The following is a 22,830-nucleotide window of genomic DNA, read 5'->3' as shown; positions in this document are numbered from 1 at the left end:
AGGGGCTGGGGCGCGATGACACCACAATACCAGCCGAGAGGGGGAACAGCCATGGTTGCTTGTCCGAGCTCAGGGCAGCAACCTCAGGAAGCGCAGGCGTCGATCTGGCCGTGGGAACAGATGTCACAATAACAGACCGGTCTGTACATGTAGTTCCATCTACAGCAACAGGGCCCCTAGGGTATGGATTGAGTGCACTTTTAATAGGTCGTTCTTCTGCTTCAAGACAGGGGTTGTTTGTTTTGCCAGGATTAATAGACTCTGATTATGTTGGACCCATAGGTATTATGTTGCAAGTCTTAACACCCCCTGTGACTATTAAACAGGGGACCCGTATAGCACAATTGGTACCTTTTAAAGCATGTGTTCCAAAGGCTTTAAATACAGAAAGAGGTCAGAAAGGTTTTGGTTCTACTGGAGCCCCTGTGGTTGCTTTCACGGAAAAACTGACTTTGGACAAACCATCTAGGGTAGTTTCCATTATTGGGCCTGGCAGTGAGATTAAGAGGAAAAGAATGCTTTTAGATTCAGGCGCAGATGTGACGATTATCCCTCGCACTGACTGGCCTTTGTGTTGGCCTTTAGAAGCAGTAAATACCATGGTAGTGGGGATAGGGGGGGCCACTCCCACCCACATCAGCACACATATGGTTAAGATAAGGGAGGAGGGCGAGGGCTTAGAGGCATGGGTACGACCTTATGTTCTAAACACAACAATTGCATTATTGGGAAGGGATGTGATGTCTCAGTGGGGAATAGTTATGCAGTCACCTTTTTAATAATGGCCATTGCAGCGAGCGACACCCGGCCATGTATGAAGCTGAGTTGGGAAACAAATGATCCTGTCTGGGTGGATCAATGGCCATTACCAAAAGAAAAGCTCGCACATTTAGAGGAGCTGGTTGAAGAGCAACTCAGTCTCGGACATTTGGTCCCTTCCACCAGCCCGTGGAATACACCTGTTTTTACTATCCAGAAGAAATCAGGGAAGTGGCGTTTGTTACAGGACCTCAGGGCAATTAATGCAGTAATGAAAGATATGGGGGCACTACAACCAGGTCTTCCTACCCCAACCATGCTTCCAAAAGATTGGGATATAACTGTCATTGATCTGAAGGATTGTTTTTTCACGATTCCTTTACACCCAGAGGATTGTGAAAAATTTGCCTTTACTGTTCCAGTGCTTAATCATCAAGCTCCCACAAAAAGATATCATTGGGTAGTGCTACCTCAGGGAATGAAAAATTCTCCTACTATTTGCCAATGGTATGTAGATTTGGCTTTAAAATCATTCAGGCAACAACACCCTCAGATGATCATCTATCATTATATGGATGATATCCTTTTGTGCAATAAAGAGAAAATTAGTAAGGACATAATAACTCAGTTGACAAAGCAATTAGGTCAATGGGGTCTGGTTGTGGCACCAGAAAAGGTACAGCAAACCGCACCATGGAAATATTTAGGATATGAACTAACTCAGGCCATGATTAGACCTCAGAAGCTTACTGTGAAAGCAAAGATAGCAACCCTTCACGATGCAATGAAGTTAGTAGGGGACTTACAGTGGATAAGAAATGTTGTGGGTATTACAAATACAGATTTGCAACCGCTGTTTAGTCTCCTCCGTGGGGGACGAGACCCCCAAGAACCACGGTGCCTCACACCAGAAGCACAGAAAGCGCTTGAGCAGATTGCAAGAAAAGTTTCACAGAATACTGCTCAGCGGGTAAGATCAGAATTGCCTGTTACTCTCTATGTCTATAATACCAATAAGGAAGTGGCAGGACTTTTGGCCCAGTGGAGCACGGAAGAAAAGGATCCATTGGTAATATTAGAATGGATATTTTTAAACAGCCAAAAACAAAAAACCATCATTCAGAGGTGGGAAGCCATTGCCCAAGTGATAGTGAAAGGACTAAGCAGATTTCTGACATTGTCTGGACTATATGTTGCTAAAATTGTGATCCCTATTTCCCTCAATTTGTTTGAACAGATCCTTCTCAAACATGACGATCTTGCCTCAGCTCTTGCCCGGATTCCGGTGCAGGTGGACAATCATTATCCACCACATCCTATATTTAAGACCAACCTCCCCTTAGAGCCTATGTCAATTTTTAGTGAGCATCCACTAGATGCTATAACCATTTTCACAGATGCGAGTAGTCGCTCATGCAAAGGAGGCTTTGTATGGTTTGAGAATGGTCAGTGGCATTCACAGATTGTCATAGCTGAAGGATCGGTTCAAATTTTAGAATTGCGAGCGGTGACAGCAGCATTGCAAAAATGGCATAACTCTCCAGTTAATCTGGTAACAGATTCTCTTTATGTTGTGGGAATTGTACAAAGAATACATAGAGCACTTTTGCAGCGAGTTTCCAATTCCTTATTGTTTGAAGCATTGTTAGATTTGTGGAACGTATTAGATTATAGGACAGCACCAGTATTTATCATGCATATAAAAAGCCATACTAACATACCAGGTGGTCTAGTAGAGGGAAACAGCATCATAGACAAACTTGTGGCAGTAGCAGATATATCCCCTTTTGAACAAGCCAGACAAGCTCACGAATTCTTTCATCAATCCTCAGCAGCACTCCGAAAGCAGTTTACAATTACAAAGGAACAAGCTCGAGCCATTATCGCAGCTTGTCCTGATTGTGCCCGCATAGTCCCTCTCCAACAAAAGGGAGTAAATCCTCGGGGCTTGCAGCCAGGTCAGTTATGGCAAACTGATATTACTGAATTTGCACCATTTGGCAGACAAAAGTACATTCATGTCTCCATAGATACCTGTTCAGGACTGCTGTGGGCTACAGCCTTGACCTCAGCAAATGCAAAGGCAGTAAAACGTCATTTACTACAAGCTTTTGCTGTCATGGGTGTCCCTACACAAATCAAAACAGATAATGGTCCTGCATACCGCTCTGACAGACTTGCAGCCTTCCTCACCCAGTGGAAGGTACAGCACCTGTTTGGAGTCCCTTATAATTCTACTGGCCAAGCAATTATTGAGCGTGCACACCGTGCATTAAAAATCTCTTGTCTGTTTTGAAAAAACAAGGGGGAATTGGTGTGAGCCCAGAAGAGGTATTGATGAAGGCATTGTATGTGCTGAACTGGCTTAATCCTAAAAGTGAAACTGAAATGGAACCGGTTGTTATGCACCAAATCAAAAATGTCAAAGATTTTTCCGAAAATGTGCCTAAGGTTAGTGTGTTTAATCCGACAACACAACAATGGGAAGGTCCTATGTCACTAATAACCTGGGGAAGGGGATATGCTTGTGTTTCTACAGGTAACCACAAAAATTCATGGATCCCAGCAAAGTGGGTGAGACCTTGGCTAGCTAACAGAGAAGAAACCGGTTGCAGTGATGACAACCCTTAACCTCAGACATGTTATCGCTTTAAGCAATGAATGTAGCCAATGTTGAGAATACCACTTTGTAAAACAGAGCAGCAATTAATTTTTTGTTATTGGACATGTTCACAGTTATGAAGAGTTTGATTGTATGTGTTGTTTGAACTTAAAAGATAAAAAGATAGAAGATTTGCAGAACAAGAAAATAACAGAAGATACTGGGTTTTTTGGGGTGAATGCCTTGTTTGGTTAAAAGGAATATTGAAAACAGGTTTGTTCTTGTTAATTGTAATTGTATCAGCCTTAATGTTCTTACCCTGTATTTCACACTGTATTTAAAGCATGATACGGCGTATTGTTAATATTAAATAAAAGAGGGGGAGATGTAGTGGCAGAGCCCCCCCCGCCCCAGGGGGATGGGGTTGTCCCCAGCCTGGCTGAGAGGTGAAGCCAGAGACAAAAGAGACTAAAGGAGCACCATTAGAAGGTAATAATGAGTGAGCAATCGCCGGACACATGCGTGCAGAGCGCGTGGACAGTACATGCAGCCTATCATGTTATTGTATAGCACGAGTTACAACCAATCACGTTGTTGTAAGGCGCGTGGACAGGGCAGCCTTGCTATAAAGCCAGCCCGGTCCGACAATAAAGCGAACTCTGTGAACATCATATTGGTGTGTCAGGTTCCGTGGCTCGCATGGATAAAGCAACACCTGGGCAGTGCCAGGCGGTGTGAGCAGGACAGAGCTGAGCACACAGCGGGTGGGACGGGGTCTGTGACACGGACAGGGAGCAGACCCAGGGACAGAGACACAGCTGCAGGAGCACAGCCATGGGCAGGAAGAGTTAACTGCTACCAGAAATGCTGGGGATGGGATTTAGGAACCTCTCTCACATCCCCTGCAGTGCAGACACATTTCCCAGTGCAACCCCTGGTCTCCTCTCCTCTCCATCAGAGCCTCTGCCCCGAAGCCATGGGGTCCAGGTCCTGAGTCTCCACCTCAGCAGCTGGACCTCCAGGGGAAGGGTTCCTGGAACGTGAAACACAAAAAAGGTGCTAAAAGTACTTGCTCTACAGTGTCATTTCATGAGTGGCAGCAGCACAGTCGGGTAAGGAGAAGGTTCCACAGCATGCCCGTCTGCCTTTCTGTCCTTGCTTTATTTCTCAGAAGCACTGCAGTGTCCTTCCCTGTTTCTCCACCTGTTCCTGGAGCTCTTGCTCTCTGGGGTTGGGGTGGGACATGCAGCTGAAATATTCCCATGGTATGCATGGTCTTAGGAGCAAAGCACCGTGACTCAGCCTAAGTAGATCTGCCGCTTATTCTTTTGTAGTGCCAGCAGATTGTGGAAGTAGAGTATAAAACCCATCCTTATGGAGAGATCTGTGCATTTTAGGCTTACTCTAAGTAAGCGGGACCGGCGGGCAAGGACTGAACCGGACCGGACCGCACCGGACCAGCGGGAAAGGACTGAACTGAACCGGACTGCACCGGACTGGCGGGAAAGGCCTGAACTGAACCGAACCGAACCGAACCGGACCAGACCGCTGCGGGACAGTGTACGCGACTCTACGAGTCGAGCTTTTCAACCCTCGCGATCCGTGCACACGCTCGGCGAGTCCGTGTCTGGAGTTTCGGGGCTCGCGCGTGGCGTGGGGATGCGGGTTTCGTGGCGGTGTTTTTTTTTTTTTTTTGGTGGGGGTTTATTTCGGCAGGGGCGGCGGGGTCGTGGTGGTGTCGTCGTGCCCCCCACCCGCATCTGCCGCCGCCGTATAATTTCACTTCGTGTTCCGGCTCAGACTGCACGGCGAGCACAAACACCCCCCCCCCCCGCCCGCACCCCAAAGCGCGGTCTCTCCCGCCCTCGCCTTGCCCCCCGCCCCCTCCGGCCCACCCGCGGGAAGGGCCGGAGGGGGTCGGCAACTGCGCGCGCCGCGCATGCGCGCTCTCCCCGGCAACCGGCCCCCTGCCCCCCGCCAGGTGCCCAACGGTCAGTCGCTCGGAGTCAAGCCCGTCGGGCGGGCGGTCGCGGGGAGGCCAGCGCGGGAGCGTCTTGCCGATCGGCCGAGGAACCCCGCGCGCGGGTAGGCAGGGAGGCAGGCGGGCCGGGACGGGGAGACGGGGACGGGGACGCGGTGTCTCTATGCCTCCCCGGGGGGAGGCAAAGCCGCTGGCGGGGTCGGTTTCTTCTTCAGCCCGCGGCCGGGGCGGGCAGCGGGCCGAGGGACCGAGCGAGCGAGCCACCGAGGAAGAAGCGCGGGAGGCGGCAGCACGGGCAGGTGAGGGGGTTAGGCCTCCGACAGCGGGGCTGAGAAACCGCGGGACGCCCGCGTGCCCCCCCCGCCCCCGTCCACCCCCCCCCGCCGTCCACCCCCGTCCACCCCGGGCACGGAGCCGGCAGGGACGCCCCGGCTTCCCGGGGGGGAGGCGAACTCGCTGGCGGGGGGTGGGGAGGACTTGGACTACTGAATGTATTAACTGAACAAAGCACGGGGTCGTACGTGGCACAAACAGTAAACCCAGAAATGCACATACTATCATGAAGCCTATTTTCTTCCACCAGGCTCCCCCAAATAAGTTACCCCACCAATGGCTAGTAAGTACAGAATTCCACTTCTGTACTGGTACATGTGCAACGCGTTTTATCTCCTCTGCTATTTTCATTATGGCTTCCCCATCGTTATCTCTTTCCAAACAACACTCCGAAGTATTCAGTTTCCCACAGACGCCCCCCTCTCTTCAGCTAAAAGCCAATCTCACGCTCCCTGATTTTGGTACACTGCAGCTCTGGTCTGAGACAATTGTCTCGCTATGAGATTCGGTGCCTCAGCCGTCTGGTTGCTTATTATTTCAACCACTGCTTGCAACCGAATAATTTGGTTTAGCATATATATAGGGGTACGGGATCCCCAGTTTCCACCCCCCGCAGTGAATCACTCCCTGACAGCCGGGCAGGATGGGGGTCTCGGGCCCGGTCCCACTGCCCTGGGCGCTGAGCAGGCAGCAGCTGCAATAAATGGTGATGGGCAACCAAGCACTGGTGTGGTCTGAGTGGGGTTCCATGGGGCAGGATGGGAGAAAGCCCCACTGTGTTTGCTTTTTCAGGAGAAAAATAAGTGCTAAAAAGCCACTGTGGGGGTGCCCAGGTGGATCCAGTGGTATCCAGACCCCCCCCAGAGGGAGCATCCCCCAGCACCCCCAAGTCCTTCGCAGGGCTGCTCTCAGGCCCTCCATCCCCAGCTTGTGTTGATAGCCGTGGTTGCCCGGGGCAGCTGCGTCTCCCAGGCGAGCTGGGTCCCGCCCCGGCCCGCCCCCGGCTCCTCGCAGTGTCCCTTCCCCCGGGCAACGCGGCTCTTCCCCGCAAACACCCGCCGGTGCCGGCCGGATGGAGCAGGCGGTGGAGCCGGTGCCCGGCGCCGAGCGGCTGTGCCGGTGCGCGGCGCGGGGGCTGGGGGTGCCGGCGGAGCGCTGGGAGCGCTGGGCAGGCGGGGAGGCGGCGGGGCCGCTGCTGCGGAGCTTCCTGGCGGGGCCGGCGGGGCCGGCGCTGCTGCTCTGGCGGGGCCCGGCCGGGGAGCTGGAGCTGGGGCCGCCCCCGCCGCCCCCCGCCGCCCGCCGCAAGGGGCTGTTCTTCCTGCGGGCCCCCGGCGCCGGCCCCGGGGAGCTGCTCTGCGGGGACCTGCCCGCCGATGCCCTGCGGCACTTTGCCGCCCTCGTGGAGGAGGTGAGGATGAGGGGCCACGGGGGCAGGCTCAACATGAGGAGAAATTTGTTTGCTGGGAGATGGCAGAGCCTGGCCCAGGCTGCCCAGGGCGGGTGTGGAGTCTCCTTCTCTGAGACATTGAAACTCGCCTGGACCCACCTGTGTGATCTGCTCTGTGACCCTGCGTGAGCAGGGCTTGGACTGGGGGATCTGCAGAGATCCCTTCAACCTAACCAGGCTGGGATCCTGTGAGGCCTGGGCAGCCCCGGAGGTGCAGAGGGAGCCCTGGCACCCATGAGTACCGGGTGCCCCTCGCACATGGCAGCGGGGAAGGTGTCCCCTCCTACAGACAGGCTCCTTGGCCTCCCTCCCTTCTCTGCTGATGCACTTGTACCCTTAACTCTGCCCTTTGCAGTACCATGGATGGCTTTAGAACTCATATAAACCACCTGAATGCTGATCCACATCAGCTCTGTCTATCAGTGGGGTCCTTGTGGGACTGATGTACCCACAGGTGCTGGAGGGGACATCTGCAGGTCACCTACTCCAAACCCCTGCTCAAGCAGGGCCATCCAGAGCCAGTTGCCCAGGGCCATGTCCAGGTAGCTCTTCATTATCTCTAAGGATGGAGACTTCACAACCTCTTTGAGCAACCTGGGCCAGTGCTCGATTACTCTCATAGTGAAAAAGTGTTTTGTGATGTTCAGGAGCCTCCTGTAGCTCAGTGTCGGGTTATCTCAGGTGGGCTGATGTTTTCTTAAAGAGATCGTCAAGAGGTTCGAGTGCTTTTGCTTTGCTGTGTTATTAGCCTGAACTAGACAATGTTGTTTCGGTTTATTCCTGATGGCTCCTCACCTGGAGAAGTCTCAGGAATGAGGCTGTAATGGGAAAGCAGAGGAGCTGCTGGATTTGAGAAGCTCTGATCATGATGTTTGGTATATTAAGATGGTGACTGATAGATTGGATTCCCAAGAGCAGGCTGCCAGACTGGTTATCCTGGTTTTGTGAGAAAACACATGATTTATACGGGGAGCTTTTGTTTTGATGAGCCCCGTGGTCTTGCGAAGTCTGCACAAACAGTGGTTTTGCATCACGGCTGGCCAATAGCATTGCAAGCACCGTCTGCTATGGGTAGATGGTGGGGTAGGAACACTTTGGCAGATCCTGTTAAATCCTGTTTTCTGAATGCCTTTGGGAGCCGGGATTGTGCGTCCCAGCTGCGTGTTTGCAGGCTTTGCTCTCCCCTGTGCAGACATGCAGTATTTCTGCAGGGAGCAGATTGTGCCTGGTTTTCATCCTATTTTCCTCTCAAGCTTCACTTGAAGGCAAAAGCAGCGGTGGTGCTGGGTCAGGCAGATGGGGTGGGTCTGCGTGAAGGTGAAAAAGGTCTTGAATTTCCTGGGGTTGGGGTCGTGTGTTCCTCTGCCCACACTTTGTCTTTATTCAGTGAGGGGTCACAGCTGGTGACCTTGTCCACTTGTTGCTTCACTCCTGCGGTGCCGAAGGGAACACACCTGCTCTGTGGGCTGGGGCTTCATCCTGAGTCCAGTTATCATTTTAACAGTCAGAAAGAAAATGAACGGCTATCATTTGCCTGGTTACAACATCACTGGCATTAGCAGTCCACATGCTTTAAGTAATAGAGACACATCTTGCTAATAATGCAGCTAAAACTGCTGAAGGTGAACTCGTCAGCACCTGCCCGTGTGTTCCCTGGGGTTGTGCTCCCCCTTCCCACGGCTCCCTGGGCACGAAGGTGGCTGGTCGGGTCTTCTTCGGGTCTACAGAGCCAGCCACAGTTCCAAAGAGTCTTCAGCATCCTGGGACAGCACCATGGAGGTGCTGAGCTGCTTTATTCCGTTTCAATTTTATGTCCATTTGCAGCTATTTTTATGCCTTTAGTCACCTCCCCCCCTCCCCTACCCCCACCCTGAGTCCAGTAACACAAAGGGCTGTTGTTTGTCACTAGGGACAACCTGGCTTTGTTAGGCTGTTGCCACAGGCTGGTCCCAGTGCAGAGCCAGCCAGGATAGGTGACAGACACGGTGTTGCTGTCACAGCTCAAACAAGCCAAAAGCAGCTCAAATCTGGGCAAACCCCGACCAGCCCCACAACCCCATGCTGCCGGGTCAGTAAAAGTGCTGATAAAGGCAAAGCTCCTGTTTGGTGGGCTGCAGCTGGGACCTGGGGGACCCTCACCACCAGTGTATCCCAGGGGGTACCAGCAGACCTTCCCTTGCAGCACACTGAGCTCAGCCCAGCCCTGGCAGGCTCAAAGGGCAGCCTGACGGCTGTGCCCATGGGCAGGGACATGGGGACCAAGCACCGGGGACAGTTGTGAGGGCAAGGGACAGCAGCCCATGGGGCCATCTCCAGTTGCGGGCTTGAAAGGCTGGGAGAGCCTGGGGATGGGGCTGCTCACTTTGCCTACTGGCTTCCACCCTCCTTGGCTGCTTGGATTTGGGGAAAAGGGTGTTCTGCTGTATAAAGTGGGCCTGTAGAGATGCCCATTCATCATCAGCTGCCTCTATTTCACATGGGAACTGCTTGAGACAGCAATGAATATGGGTCTCCAGGCTTGGCCAAGCACAGACCTCAGAGCCTGGTGGCCCGTCCGTCTCCTGCTGCACTTTTTTCTCCATTGGTCTTCCGTGACTCCCGCTGTAGGTGATCGTGCCCATCCTAACGAACAAGAAGAACCATCAGGGCTGGCCACAAGTGGTGTCACAAGACATCGTGCGTCATGTCCACAACCTCAAAAGTACCATTTTCACAGTTGTTGGCCAAGTAGACGGCAAGACCTTGCTGCCTCTCCCAGCTGGCTCAGAGGGAATTGAGGACATTGATCTGGAAAATGAGAAATCGTGAGTACCACCCCAAAATAACAGGTTCTGGAAGGTCCAGAGAAGCAGATGCGTTTGTACATCAAGTTGTCATCGTGTCTGGGCTGCGTGCGTGCCCCTGTGGAACCCCAGGAGATGTGTGGGTGCAGTGGAATGAATCACTCCTCAGACAGGACGTGGTGCGGGTGGGATTTTGTGAGAAGTTACTGCTTCCAAGGCAGTGGGGTGACCTGTCCTCAGCTTCCCAGCCCACTTGGTGGTGTTTCTTGCTGAATTAAGTGAGTTAATGACTGCAGGAATGTAGAATATTTTGAGGGAGAATGGTATGGGGAGAGAGAATCTTGCTGGATGTGTGAGTCTCCAGGTCAGATCCTGAACCTGAATGGATCTGATGTGACAATGACTGGCTGTGCAGAGAGGTGGCGACTGGCTCTTCATTTCCACCATTCACTTTATGAACAGTGTTGTTGCCCACACTGCTGCAGACATTCAGCCATTTTCTCCAGAGTGTAATTCCTATATTAAACCAGTGACAAAATCTTATGGGGTTTGATTGTTTTGTGGTTTTGAAATGTGAAACCCTGTAAAATCCAGCTGCCCACACGGCCATTGGAAGTAGATCCAACTGAGCAATGCACATCAACAAAGTTAATCACGTACTCTGTTTACTACAGCATGGAACGGATAGATAAATCTCTGGTGTATGCCATGGAGTCGGCCATCATAGACTGGAGCCACCAGATCCAGGAGGCACTGAAGAAAGAGTCTTCAGAGCCTCTCCTGCAAGGCAGCAATCCGAACCCGAAGGTGGAGCTGGAGTTCTGGAAGAACAGGTACCCAGAGCAGCCTGGCCAGTGCATGGTGCCCTGTGGTGCTGGTTTTGTGTAGAGGGAGAGTGCTGGTGGTGGAGCTGCTAATTCCATGAGTTGAGAAGAACAGGCCACTTGGGGTTCATGTAGGCTTCAACTAAGGAAAATTGCTCCCGCACAGAAAATCATCATGATCTGCAAAGTGCCTGGGAGGTCACTGGGCAGCTGGCTGTGTTTTAACTTAGCCCCACCACAGGGGCTACACCTCAAGGGACTTTTTTCAGAAATGCCCTTTACAGGATCCCAGGCTGGCTGGGCTGAAGGGACCTCTGCAGATCCCCCAGTCCAAGCCCTGCTCACGCAGGGTCACAGAGCAGATCACACAGGTGGGTCCAGGCGGGTTCGAATGTCTCAGAGAAGGAGACTCCACACCCGCTCTGGGCACTCTTTCGTCACTGTTCACTAGGAGCCATCCACAGGGGTAATTGCTGATGGACACCTGCTGGGGGCTGTCTGGAAATGGTGCATCTCAGCTGGCTGCTGTTCATCTGTCAGGGCCAGAGGGGCTTTAGATGCTCAGGAGCCTGGGAGTGGTATTTCCTCCTGCCCTTTGAAAACCTTTGTGCTGTACTGGTTCAGGCTGACTCGGGGCAAAGCCCTGCTGGCTGGAGAGCTGTTGCTAATGCCTGCAGAAACACGATGGCTTTTTTTCAGCGATGTTCTGTCAGTAGCAGAGCTGCTGTCATGCTGAACTCAGCACTTTCTGTCCTGTAGGGTTTGTCTGTGCCTCATGCAGCTTTCTCCCATTTCCACAGTCCATGTGTAGCTGGAGGAAGCCCTGAATCAGGCCCAGGGGAAACAGATGATGTTGGGGGACAGCTGATGGCCCAGTGTAGGTGGGTAACATGGCCACCAGCATCCTGGTGTGCATCAAGAACAGTGTGGCCAGCAGGCCCAGGGCAATGACTGTCCCACTGTACTCAGCGCTGGGGAAGCCAAACCTCAAATCAGTTTTGGGCCCCTCAGGCCAAGAAAGACCTTGAGGTAGTGGAGTGAGTTGAGAGAAGGGAATGGAGCTGGTGAGGGGCTGGAGCACAAGTGTGATGGGAGCGGCTGAGGGACCTGGGGGGTTCAGCTGGAGAACAGGAGCTGAGGGGAGACCTTCTGATCTCTGAACTGCCTGAAAGGAGCTTGGAGCCAGGGGGGGTCGGGCTCTGCTCCCCAGGAACAAGCGCCAGGATGAGAGGAAACGGCCTCAAGTTGCGCCAGGGGAGGCTGAGGTTGGATATTAGGAAACATTTCTTCCCAGAAGGGGTTGTGAAGCATTGGAACAGGCTGCCCAGGGCAGTGGTGGAGTCACCATTCCTGGAGGGGTTGAACAGTCACAGAGATGACATTCTCAGGGACACGGGGCAGTGCCAGGGGTTAGGTTATGGTTGGACTCGATGATCTTGAGGGTCTCTTCCAACCAACTGATTCTGTGATTCTGTGTCTCGGTTGCTGTAGGTGTGATGACCTGGAATGCATTTACAACCAGCTGACAACGAGGAAGGTCAGGAACATGATGGAGCTGCTGGAGAGAGTTGAGAGCAGCTACATCCCAGCCTTCGAAACCATGGTAATGGATGTTGAGGCAGGTGAGATGCTGGGGCAACTTTACCACAGTGCTGGCTTCTGGCCTTTCTTCATGGCCTGGTGTGACTGATTTCAAGCCAAATCTTTCTAGTTTGTGAATTGAGACTGGGCTGCTTGTGCTTGAGTCTAGGCTTTTGTTTCCAGGCTGGGACAAGCTCCATCGCTGGTCTGTTGAGCCAGACTCTTGCCAAAGTTCAGGGTGAATGGGTTTGGGAGTTTATTCTGCTGTAATAAAGTGTTTGCATTACTCTAACAGGACTCACCTCAACTTCCACCAGCTCCTCTGGTGTTATTATGCAGGAATGGGAGTTCAGACTAAGAGGACAGATCTTGTACCTAAGACTGCTTTGTTAGAGCGCTGCTTCTCAGGCTTTGGCCACTGCAGCCCGAATTTCCTTGCTTTGCTTTGCTTAGGGGAGTTGAGCGCAGCCCAAGGAAATATTGCAAATCCCTGTCTGTAGTGAAAAACAGTGTAGTCCTGCTGGTCTGTCCCTGCAGACCAACACAGCTGGACATCCATGTCCAACCCAGCTGCTCTCTGGCACAATGAAACCATCTAGACTGTGTTAGCTGTGCACGTGCTGGCAGAAAACACTGTTCTTCACCACTTCACGTGCAAACATTGAATCTCTTAAGGATCTGTGTCACACTCTGCATTGTGCCGTTTAAATGGGCTGGAGAAACACCCCTTATATAAGGAGCCAAGGGTTCATTGTTAAACTAATTAATACTTTAAGGGTTTAATCAAAATACAACAAATATTTGGTTTTAATCCGGCTACAGCGATACTAACCCTAATTGGATAATTTGGACTATAATTGTTAATTTCCATTACAGCGCAGTTCAGATTTGTGTGCACCTGCTTTTAAGTCTCTGCCCCTTTCCCTGGCATTGTACTGGTGTGGCTGCTGTTGGTGGATTTGCTGGGAGGGTGATGCTGATAGTGGGAGTCTCTTCTTCCTTGGTCTTGGGCCTTAGGGGTTATTTTTGCATGCATTCAAGCACTTCTGTCACTTCTTGTTGGTCCACAGGTTTAATTGCACAACGATCTGGTTTTATTAATGCTTGCGCTCTGGGGTAATTCTTCAGGGTAAAACCACACAGCTGTACAGAGCTAAGCTAAAGCTTTCGACGAGTCAGACATCAGTTGCTTTACTGTTGACAGGTTTTCTATTACAGTCAGGACTGGTGGGGCCGTCGTCATCTGCCCACTGGACAAGGAGTTGCTTGAGCCAAAACTGAGCTAAAAAGGGCTCAGGCCAAGGCTGTACAGCCTGTCGTGCTGTACAGCAAGGCCATGGCTCACAGCCATGGCAGCACTGTATTTTTGGTGCTGTTGGGCAAATTCCGTGTGACTTTTTAGCAGTTGTGGACTCAGGCTCTCCACGAAGCCCTGTCCCAGCTCCCTGTCCCCTGCCATCACATCAGCTTATTTCTGTTCTGGTTACTGCCGCAGGTGAGTGATGTTCACGAGTGAGTGACCTGCAGCACACAGGTGGCTGAGGGTGCTCAGTGCTTGTCAGGACAGTTTCTTTTCCCAGGCACTTTTCCATGTGGTGAGGCCAGCACCTAGCTGGGAACCCAGCACACCGCAGCTGGGTGGTTCTTACCGCTTCTCACGTCTCTCAACACAGCTTTGACTGAAGCTCAGGACGTTCACCTGCACCTGACACCCCTCAAGCGCCGCTTGGAAGACGTAGAGAGGGTTGAGTTCAGCGAGGTGAAGCCTTTCCTGCTCCCCCTGCTCCACGTGGTGTGTTTGATCTGGGTCACCTCCAAGCACTACAACATGCCCGTGCGGATAGTGGTGCTGCTCCAGGAGATCTGCAACCTTCTCATTGAGCAGGTCTGTGGCTGTGATGCCTGTGTTTGCAGTCCCCTGTGTCCCCTCTCCCCTTCTTCCTATTGTCCTTCCCTGGAAAAGTGATTCTTTAGGCAACATTTAACTTAATAAACAGGTTCAAATGTGTTCAACACAAGAAGTCCTTGTTTTCCATGATGGCAGAAGTGACCTCTCAGGTGTGATTTTGCTCTTCCAGGCCCTGGTGTACCTGTCTCCAGAAGACCTTCTGAAAGGGGACATGGAGGAGAGCCTGGGCAAGGTGCGAATGGTGCTCGGTATCCTGAACATGTTCAAAGAGGCATTTGAGGAGAGAAGGGAAAAACTGCACATGTATTATGAACCAGGCCAAGAAGTGAGGGAGTGGGACTTCAGCTCCACGATGGTGTTTGCGAGGCTGGACACCTTCCTGAAGAGACTGGAGATGGTGGAGGTGAGACTCTGGTCTTGAAAAACATTGCAAACCGTCAGGAGAACTCTGTAGCCAGGAGATCACTTGCTGGCATCTTTCCTTTCTATAGCTTCACCTGATACCAGGGAATGGGGCCACTCTTTTGCTGTTCGGTCTCCTGTTACAGCGAGTCTAAGACTGTGTTTTACTATGTCCTGCTCAGTGCATATGTAAGCTGGTCAGGTTGATAGGTGTGTTTTTTGCTCTCAGGAGTCCCGTTGGACTCCTTGCTCCTGTTGGGGCAAGAAAAGGAGGATTACTGGAGGTGTGGTTTGCACAGCTGTAAATAAAGCAATGTAATCTCCCAGGTCTCCTGGTGCCATCAGAGACAGATTTAGGTTATGGTTGGACTCAATGATCTTAAGGGTCTCTTGCAACTGAAATGGTTCTATGATTCTATGACACCCTAGAGCTGGGTCCTGCCTGTCTTGGAGAGGCCAGATGGCAGGATCCCCTTGGCTGTGCCACGTGGGCCTGGGGAGGAGCAGGGACACGTTCCTCACCAGGTTGTCCCTTCGCATCCTCATAGTCCATCAAACTGGGGTGCTGTGGCTCAGGGGTGTCCCTGTTTGCCAGATCTGTCACCTGAGGCAGGGACATTGGGGTGTCATCCCTGAGCTCCCAGTGTGGCCAAGGGCTCCTTGAGCCACAGGAGATGTTCTGCAGAGAGCAGGTCTGAGTGTGAATGTGGGAGCTCCCTATGCTCTCCTTACCACATGGCTGTGTCTGGAGACCACAGACATACAGACACCATATGTACCTGTTATACAGACACTGTATATACCTCTTATACAGATACTGTATGTACCTCTTGTACAGACCTTGCATGTACCTGTTATCTCTCACGTGGCTAACCACACACATTCATCTGCTCTCCACACACATCCCAAATGAATTTCCTTGTTGATTGTTGCTGCGTTCTCAGTGTGTAGGGTTGGATGGCCAGTGTACAGGTTGCTGGTGTTTGCAGTTTTACTGCTTTAAATGTGCCATATACTTTTATGTGTTCCTTAATTAACTATGTTGAAAACTGTCATGACTGGTGCCTATTTTAAAAGTATTCATAATGATGGTTTCCAGTAGGGTTTGATGTGAAATAAACCAAATTATGCTGGTCAGTGTAGAGAGGAATATAAATAGACACAGGAATAACTGCAGGTTATCATGAGGACAGTGTTGGTGACAGGTTTACTGGGACCCTGTAAAGGCTCTGGGGCACTGACTGCTGGGATTCCATGGATGCCATGGGCACACTGTGGATATGGGCTGCAGACAAAAGCCAGTGGGGAGGTTTTGAGCTGGGGCACTGTGCGTTTTGACCAGTGTCTGTTTCCTCCTTCCGTGGCTGTCCCACACTCCAGGGACAGTAGAAGCTGCAGTATCTGGAGTCAGAGGGAGAGCCTGCGGAGTGAGCTGTAAAACAATAATTAAAAGCATAGTGCACACCAGCCTGTTAATGAGGAAAACTGCTGCATCTCTCTCCGTCTCAATTTCCCCTCATCACTTCATTTCAAGCAACCTTGCAAGACAAAGCAAGGGACAACTGGTATTTCCACATTATTTTTTTGCCTTACTAGGTATTTGTTCAAGCGGATGTGCTGGTGTGTCGAAGTGAATATGAATGCATATGTGCATTTGTTTTCGAATTTTCATAAAAGCTGCAGTTACACTGGTGCATGGGTAGCCCATGAGCACGTGAAGAGGGAAGGATCCCTTTCCTTTGGTTCGTTGCACTGTTTCATATTACGTGTCTGTGGTAAAACCTGCTGCCCTGCTCGGGTGGCCCCAGGACAAGTGCAAGCAGAGAGTGGCCACCAGTACATTCCTGTGCACATTTCTCCTGGTCCTCTGAGACAATGGATGTTCAACCAGCCCTTACTTGGCCCTACCTAGGGAGACAGATGAGGTGGGATGGCAGCAGAGCTGCCCAGTGCTGCCACCACCACTGGGGGAGCGGGACATTTTCCCAAGAGGTGACACTGCCAGGCTGCAGAGGATGGGAAGGGAAGGGAAGGGAAGGGAAGGACCCGTGTGCCACCTCAGCAGAGAGGGCCAGCGGGGCAGGTGCTGCAACACCCACTTGGACACGTGGAGGTTTGACTGCGCAGGAGCTTTGGACAGTTTGGGTACCTGTAAATATTAGAAATCTGTCCTTGGTTAATACCTATAAAATTGGGATTCTTAGCTATGCTGGATGACATATAAGAGTCTCATATCCTGCTTTGGATCTGTCCTTTAAATACACTTAAAAGCGATTTTACAGTTGTCATGGTATTTCTAGTGGCTGCAGCAGGTCTCACTGGGCAGGGACGTGTTATGAGCAGCCACTGATGCTCAGGACAGGCAGATCAGGCTCCCCCCTTCCCATCCCTGCCACCCAGCCTGAGCACCAGCGCTGTGCTTGGGAAGGTCCCTCAGCAAGTGCAACTCTGTCGTGACAACTGTTGTCATCTTCTTTTGTCAACATCATGACCTGTGTCTCCCTCCGTTGACTTTGAAGGATCTCCTGGCAACTTCCTTGGACTTGATGAAGCTGGAGAAAATTGAATTCAGTGGGATTAAAGGGAAGACCCTGGGCCAGCAGGTCCTGGACATGTATGAGGAATTCCAGGAGGCATACAAGGTGTTTTCAGAGCGAACCTATGACTGTCTTGACCTGACCAACACGGTAGGTGGGACCAGTTTGCGGGAACATCAGGAACATGTGCATGTTTCCAAAGCAGCAGTTTCCTGCTATCTTCTTCCCAGCTCTTTCCTCCTTTCATTATGATCTGATCTGGTACTGGAGGGAACAGGGAGCCGCTGGCCTTTCCTGCAGAGATTTGGGACTTCTTGCACGTCTATATCTAACATATCTTGCTAGATCAGCACCTTAGATCAGTGCAGCTGGGAAACTGGGATTTCCATGAGTTATGCACAAGCTTTTGCTGTACATGGTGCTTGCTGAGGTATAAGAGCTATACCAACACCCACATCTCTTTGCTTTCCTGCTCTTGGTATTTACCATGTTTCCCCAAAAATAAGACCTACCCCAAAAACAAGCTATAGCATGATTTTTCAGGATGCTTGAAATATGAACCCTATTCAAAAAATTAGCCCTAGTTACAGTTCATAAAAAAGTCAATATAAATAGGGTCCAGGCAGCTATACATGTAAAAAAGTAAGCATCTTTTGCAGCAAAAATTAATATAAGACTCTGTCTTAGTTTTGGAAAAACAAGGTAGTTTGCCTGATGAGGGCCAACTCAGATCATCTCTGGGATGTGTTCGCTCCTGCCTAGATGAACACATGGCATCTGGGGCTCTCAGAATTCAAGGATGCTCTATTTTATTATCAGTAGTGCTTTAATTAAAGGAATATTCCCAGCCCTCTGGGACCTGCCTGGTGTGGGGATGGGTGGCTCGTGCTTTGCTTCCTGCAGCTCCCAGTACATCTCTGCAGGGGGTGGCACGTCCCCAGTGTTTCTTGCTGGAAAGCTGCTTGCTCCATAGCACCCCTCCTTCAGCAGGGCAGGCACAGAGGAGAGGTGACAGTGGCTCTGCAGGAGGTGGCTTGGGTTTGGTGACCCCATGGCCATTTGTGTGACTCTGAGTCATGTTTGTTCTTTCAGTGCTCTAGTTTTGCACCCTCTGCCACTGCTGGAGCCGTTTTTTTTAGCTAAAACATGGCATCTGGATCTGCTGGAGCTCAGCAGTAGCAATAGTAAAAGCTATTTCCTTGCACTTTGTCCTTTGGAAAAGAGACACATGACCTCATTTTTAGTGGTTTTGTCCAAGCTAGAACAGAAGGACTGTCACGGACTGTCAAGTTCAGTCTTTGATTTGGACTCTTTTACGTGTAGGAAAACAAATATAGATGTTACTCTTGAAGTTCAAAGGATTTATTACAATTGAAGCAAGAAAAGCAGTGCAAGAAGATGATGGAAATTACAGAAACCCAGTACTGTTGAGTTTGAAAAGGACCTCTGGAGATCACCCAGTCCACCTTCCCTGCTCAAAGCAGGCTCAGCTAGAGCAGGACTGTGACTGGTCAGGTGAAATATCTCCAAGATTACCTATGTCCAAGTGTGGAGACTCCACAGCCTCTCTGGGCAACCTGTGCGAGTGTTTTGAAACTGCCTCACTCACAACCAGCTCACCATGGAACCACAGGCTTGTTTTGACTTGAAAGTAGGTTGGATTTGGGACTCAGCAGGTGCATCCGTGGGTTTTCTGGATGATGGTGTGGTCTTCAGGCCAAGTGGTGGGGGAGAGGGTGTGGAAATAGTCCATCTTGCCTGTAGGCTGAAGATAGTGCCATGTGGGCTGTGGAAAGCCCTCAGGACCAAAGGGTCCCTCCCAGAGAAAGGGCCAACATCTCAGCCATGGGACAGCACAGAAATGTTCTCAAGCTTCGTGAGGACTTTGCCACGTTGCGATGGCTGAAGATTGGCCAGAGGAGTGGCTTAGTTCACGGTGAATAAGAGAGGGCATCTCTGGATCGAGGAGTTACAGGTACCTTCCTAGTGCCATCTTGCAGCCTCACAGCTTGTGTTTTGCCTTTGTGCAGGACTTTGAGCAGGATGCCTTTGGTTTCCAGCAGAAAGTAGAAGACATGGACCGTCGGCTGGGCACCATTTTCATCCAGGCTTTTGATGACGCCTCCAACTTGGACCACGCCTTCAAGGTTTGTTTATCGCTCCCTTGCTCTTCCCTAAAAGGGAAATCAGGGCACCCGGCTCGGTGAGAATCACGCTGAGGAGACCAGGCGGTGCTGGAGCCACAGGCACATGGGGCTGGTGTTTGCTGGTGGGACAGTGGGACTTGTAGCTTTTGGGCTGCTCTTGGTTTGGGATGCTCAGGCTGGTGGGTCCCTCACAAAGCTTTTGGATGCCAGGAGATATATTTGTGTCTCTCTCTGCAAGTTGGGGGAAATCATGCTTTTTCTAGGATTTCCTGGTGAGAATTGATATTGTTAGTATCAATTTGTTAATATTATTAATACATGGGTCTGTTTCAGTTTTGGAAACAGGTTTTCTAGAAACAAAGCTGGTTTATTTATCAATTAATCTATCTTGCAGAAATAATAAATGGTATTTTTTTAAAAAAATCAATATAAGCATTTGTAGAAAAGCCTTTAGCAAGTGACAGTGTTTATCTTTGTAAGTTTTTTGAAAAAAATAGAAAATCTTGAAGCATTTGAAGAACAACAGTTGGAATGTGGTCCAACCCCAGAGAAAGTCGGAGAGGCCCCGTAACAAAGGGAGCAAATTTCCTTTTTCCAAAGTGCCCATCGGTGCGGACAGTATTGAAGCCTCTGGGCTGGGGAGGAAGGTCCCAGCTGATCTCTCTGCAGGAGTCGGGGTTGTAAATTTTTCCCCTCTTCTTTTCCTGCGTGTTCACCCCAACAGCTGCTGGACATGTTCGGGAGCCTTTTGGAGCGACCGGTAGTCGCTGCAGATGCTGCTGGCAAATACTCCGTCCTCATCAGCATGTTCAGCAGGGCCCTGGACCACGCCAGGCTGATCTACTCCCGGCACATCCAGGCAGAGCTGAAGCTCGGTAGGTAGAACGTGCTGAGTAAAATGGGTTTTGCAGGGAGTTTGATTGAGATTAATTTGGGGGGGAAATGATTTATTTTTCTAAGGAACCCAAAACTTTACAAATTGCAGATGTTTTCAGCCTCTGTAGCTCCTAGTGGCAATGGAAATGCCTGGGAAAGCTCTGTTCTTAGTATTAAAGCGAATAATTGGTTAGGAGTAAAAATACCCTTTTTCAAATGTGTATGCATGATATGTGACTGGGAATGGAGACACATGCTGAGCTTTTCTCCCAGCGAGGCTGTGACAGGAGGTTTCTCTCCACGTTTGTGTGCTGCCTCCAACACCCCATGGGACCTGCAAACCCACTCATGTGCTCCTCAGAATGAATTTATTTTGTTTCCCTTACAATGCTTAAAATGCAAAGTATGCGAGTGGGACTTTGTAACCAAGGGTTTAATCAGCCTTTTCCAAGTTTATTATTCCCCGTGACTGTTGGCACAGGGGGGAATGGGTGGATTTCTATCAGATTATGAGGATTCAAGTGTGTCATTTTGAACAATAACCTATTTACTTGCCTCAGAAAGATCATACTGGAACGAGACAAGTCCTGGACTGGAGAGAATCATGGAGAGAATCATTTGCTGTGAATTTGTGGTTATTGTTCTGTGGCTGTTAGATAAGACGGACAGAAGTAACTCCTGGTCAGAAATCCCTATGTCAGTGTTTGTGAGGGGCGGGGAATGTGTCCCAGGCAAGGGACACCTCACATCAGCTCAGGTTTGGACATAGTCTGGGCTTCTCGTTCGATCTCAGCTCCTTATTCAAGATCCAGAGGCACTCGCCTTGGTCACAGACCTACATCAGTGTGGCAGATGTTGGATTTAAGGAAGGAAGCTGGGAAATCAGAGCAGTTTTCTGCAAATGCGGTTCTGTTGTTGCATCTTTGGGGTTACAAGTGCAGTGTTCAGTCAAATGCTGTTCCAATGTGCCCTCCCCAGGATCCCCCCTGTGCACAAGAACATGCCGCCGGTGGCTGGAGCGCTGCGCTGGGCGCAGGAGCTGCGAGCGCGAATCCAGGTGCCGTTTGATCACTTCAGGCACATCCCACATCTGTGCGTGTCTGTTCCAGCTAAGTTGCTTTATGACCACCTTGCTATCTTCTCTGTAATCAATCTGATTTTCTTTCTGTGGTGAACATTATCCCATGGTTATAGCTGAAATAATTCTTAGTCAAAGAGGTGTGAAGTGGTTGCACTGGTGCTTTTCAGCTTCCTTGTGATCATTATTTTTTTTAAGAAACTCATTAACTGGATTTGTTTTGAAGCGATTAAGAGGCACAGTGGGCTATTCAGCTTTCAGACATAGTTCCCGGGTTGCAATTGAAAGAGGTATCAGAACCTTTCCTGCTGCAATCCCACTCAGCATGTTCTCCAGGACCTCCTCAGCTGCAAGTCCTGGTTCTGGCATCATCCAAACTGTGAATAGCAGAGAAGTGCTGGGCTGGACTCAGCTGAGATGGATCGATGGAGCTGGGTTTGCATGTTGGGGAGCAGACGAGCATTTTGTTGGGCAGAAGAAAACTTTCTCAGCGTTAAACAAAGGAGCCATCTCCCAAGATCAAGGAAAGAAACCAATGCTGGTATATTTATCACCCAAATGCTTGTTATAACGGATGGTGTCAGGGAAGTATGGCCTCATACTCACAGCTGGCACCACGTGAGACAACATTTAAGAGCTCTGTAAGCAAGGCAGTGTTGGACTTATGACAACTGAGGATGTTCTAGGGACTGCACCTGGTAGCTCACAGGAATGGCTTCACGTGTGCTGGTCAGGATTCTGTGTAAATGGATCCACTTTTTTAATGTACTTGACCAAAATAACTTGACCGTCACTGTACCATGTTTGTAACCTTCTCTCACTGTATCTTGCCATTAAGTGTCTTTAAGTGCACAGTTATTCTGCAGCAGCAAAGACATTGGTGCAATGAAACAAACTCTTGGGCTGTTCCCAGCACAGAGCCCAAGTTATCATGTCTGATTTGAACCTAAATGGCAAATTTTTGTCCACCATGAAGGACCCAGATCTGCATTTCACACTGATTTTCTGTCCTCTGTTTAGAGTAGTTAATAACATGCTCTGCAACGGTGGTGACATGATGCTGTTGAAAGGGAAAAAGGATTAAAAAGGAGAAACAAAAGTGGTTTTGCTGGGATTTACTTGGATTTGCTCAGAGGACTTGTTTACTTCCAGCAGGTTTCTCAGCACTTGCCCAGCGGTGACTGCTCAGGCGCTCCTTTTTTCCAGCTTTTGGTTAAGTTAATTCAAGTTTTGTCAATATGTCCTCCAAAATCAACAACCATCTTGAGGAAAACTTGGATACTGTAGATGAAACAGTGGGGAAAAGACAGCATGATAAGAATTCCTCTGGCCTGCTGTTCCCTGGGCTGTACAGCCCTGGCAGCGTGGCCAGGGCTCTGCCTCCCGCACTCTGGGACACCTTTGCTCTTCGGTTTGAGGGGCATGAATTGGGCACCGCCAAGAGCTTCATCTGCCGGGAGCCACACTCTGCTTCTTTCTGTGCCTCTTTGACCTCAGAAAGTGGTGGCTGGTGAGCAGAGGTTGCCCTGCTCTGTGCAAACACCGGAGCATTGAGTATGTTACGGAGACCA

The 22,830-nt window shown here is 50.5% G+C and overlaps 1 pseudogene; it reads left to right on the top strand.

Annotated features, from left to right (window-relative positions):
• Positions 1-5,020: 5,020 nt before the first annotated feature.
• Positions 5,021-22,830, top strand: part of LOC139826745 (dynein axonemal heavy chain 9-like) — a 74,711-nt pseudogene continuing 56,901 nt past the window's right edge.

Source organism: Patagioenas fasciata, unplaced genomic scaffold (genome assembly GCF_037038585.1).
Source record: "Patagioenas fasciata isolate bPatFas1 unplaced genomic scaffold, bPatFas1.hap1 Unplaced_14, whole genome shotgun sequence".
NCBI lineage: Eukaryota > Metazoa > Chordata > Aves > Columbiformes > Columbidae > Patagioenas > Patagioenas fasciata.
This window is presented reverse-complemented; position numbering and strand designations above follow the sequence as displayed.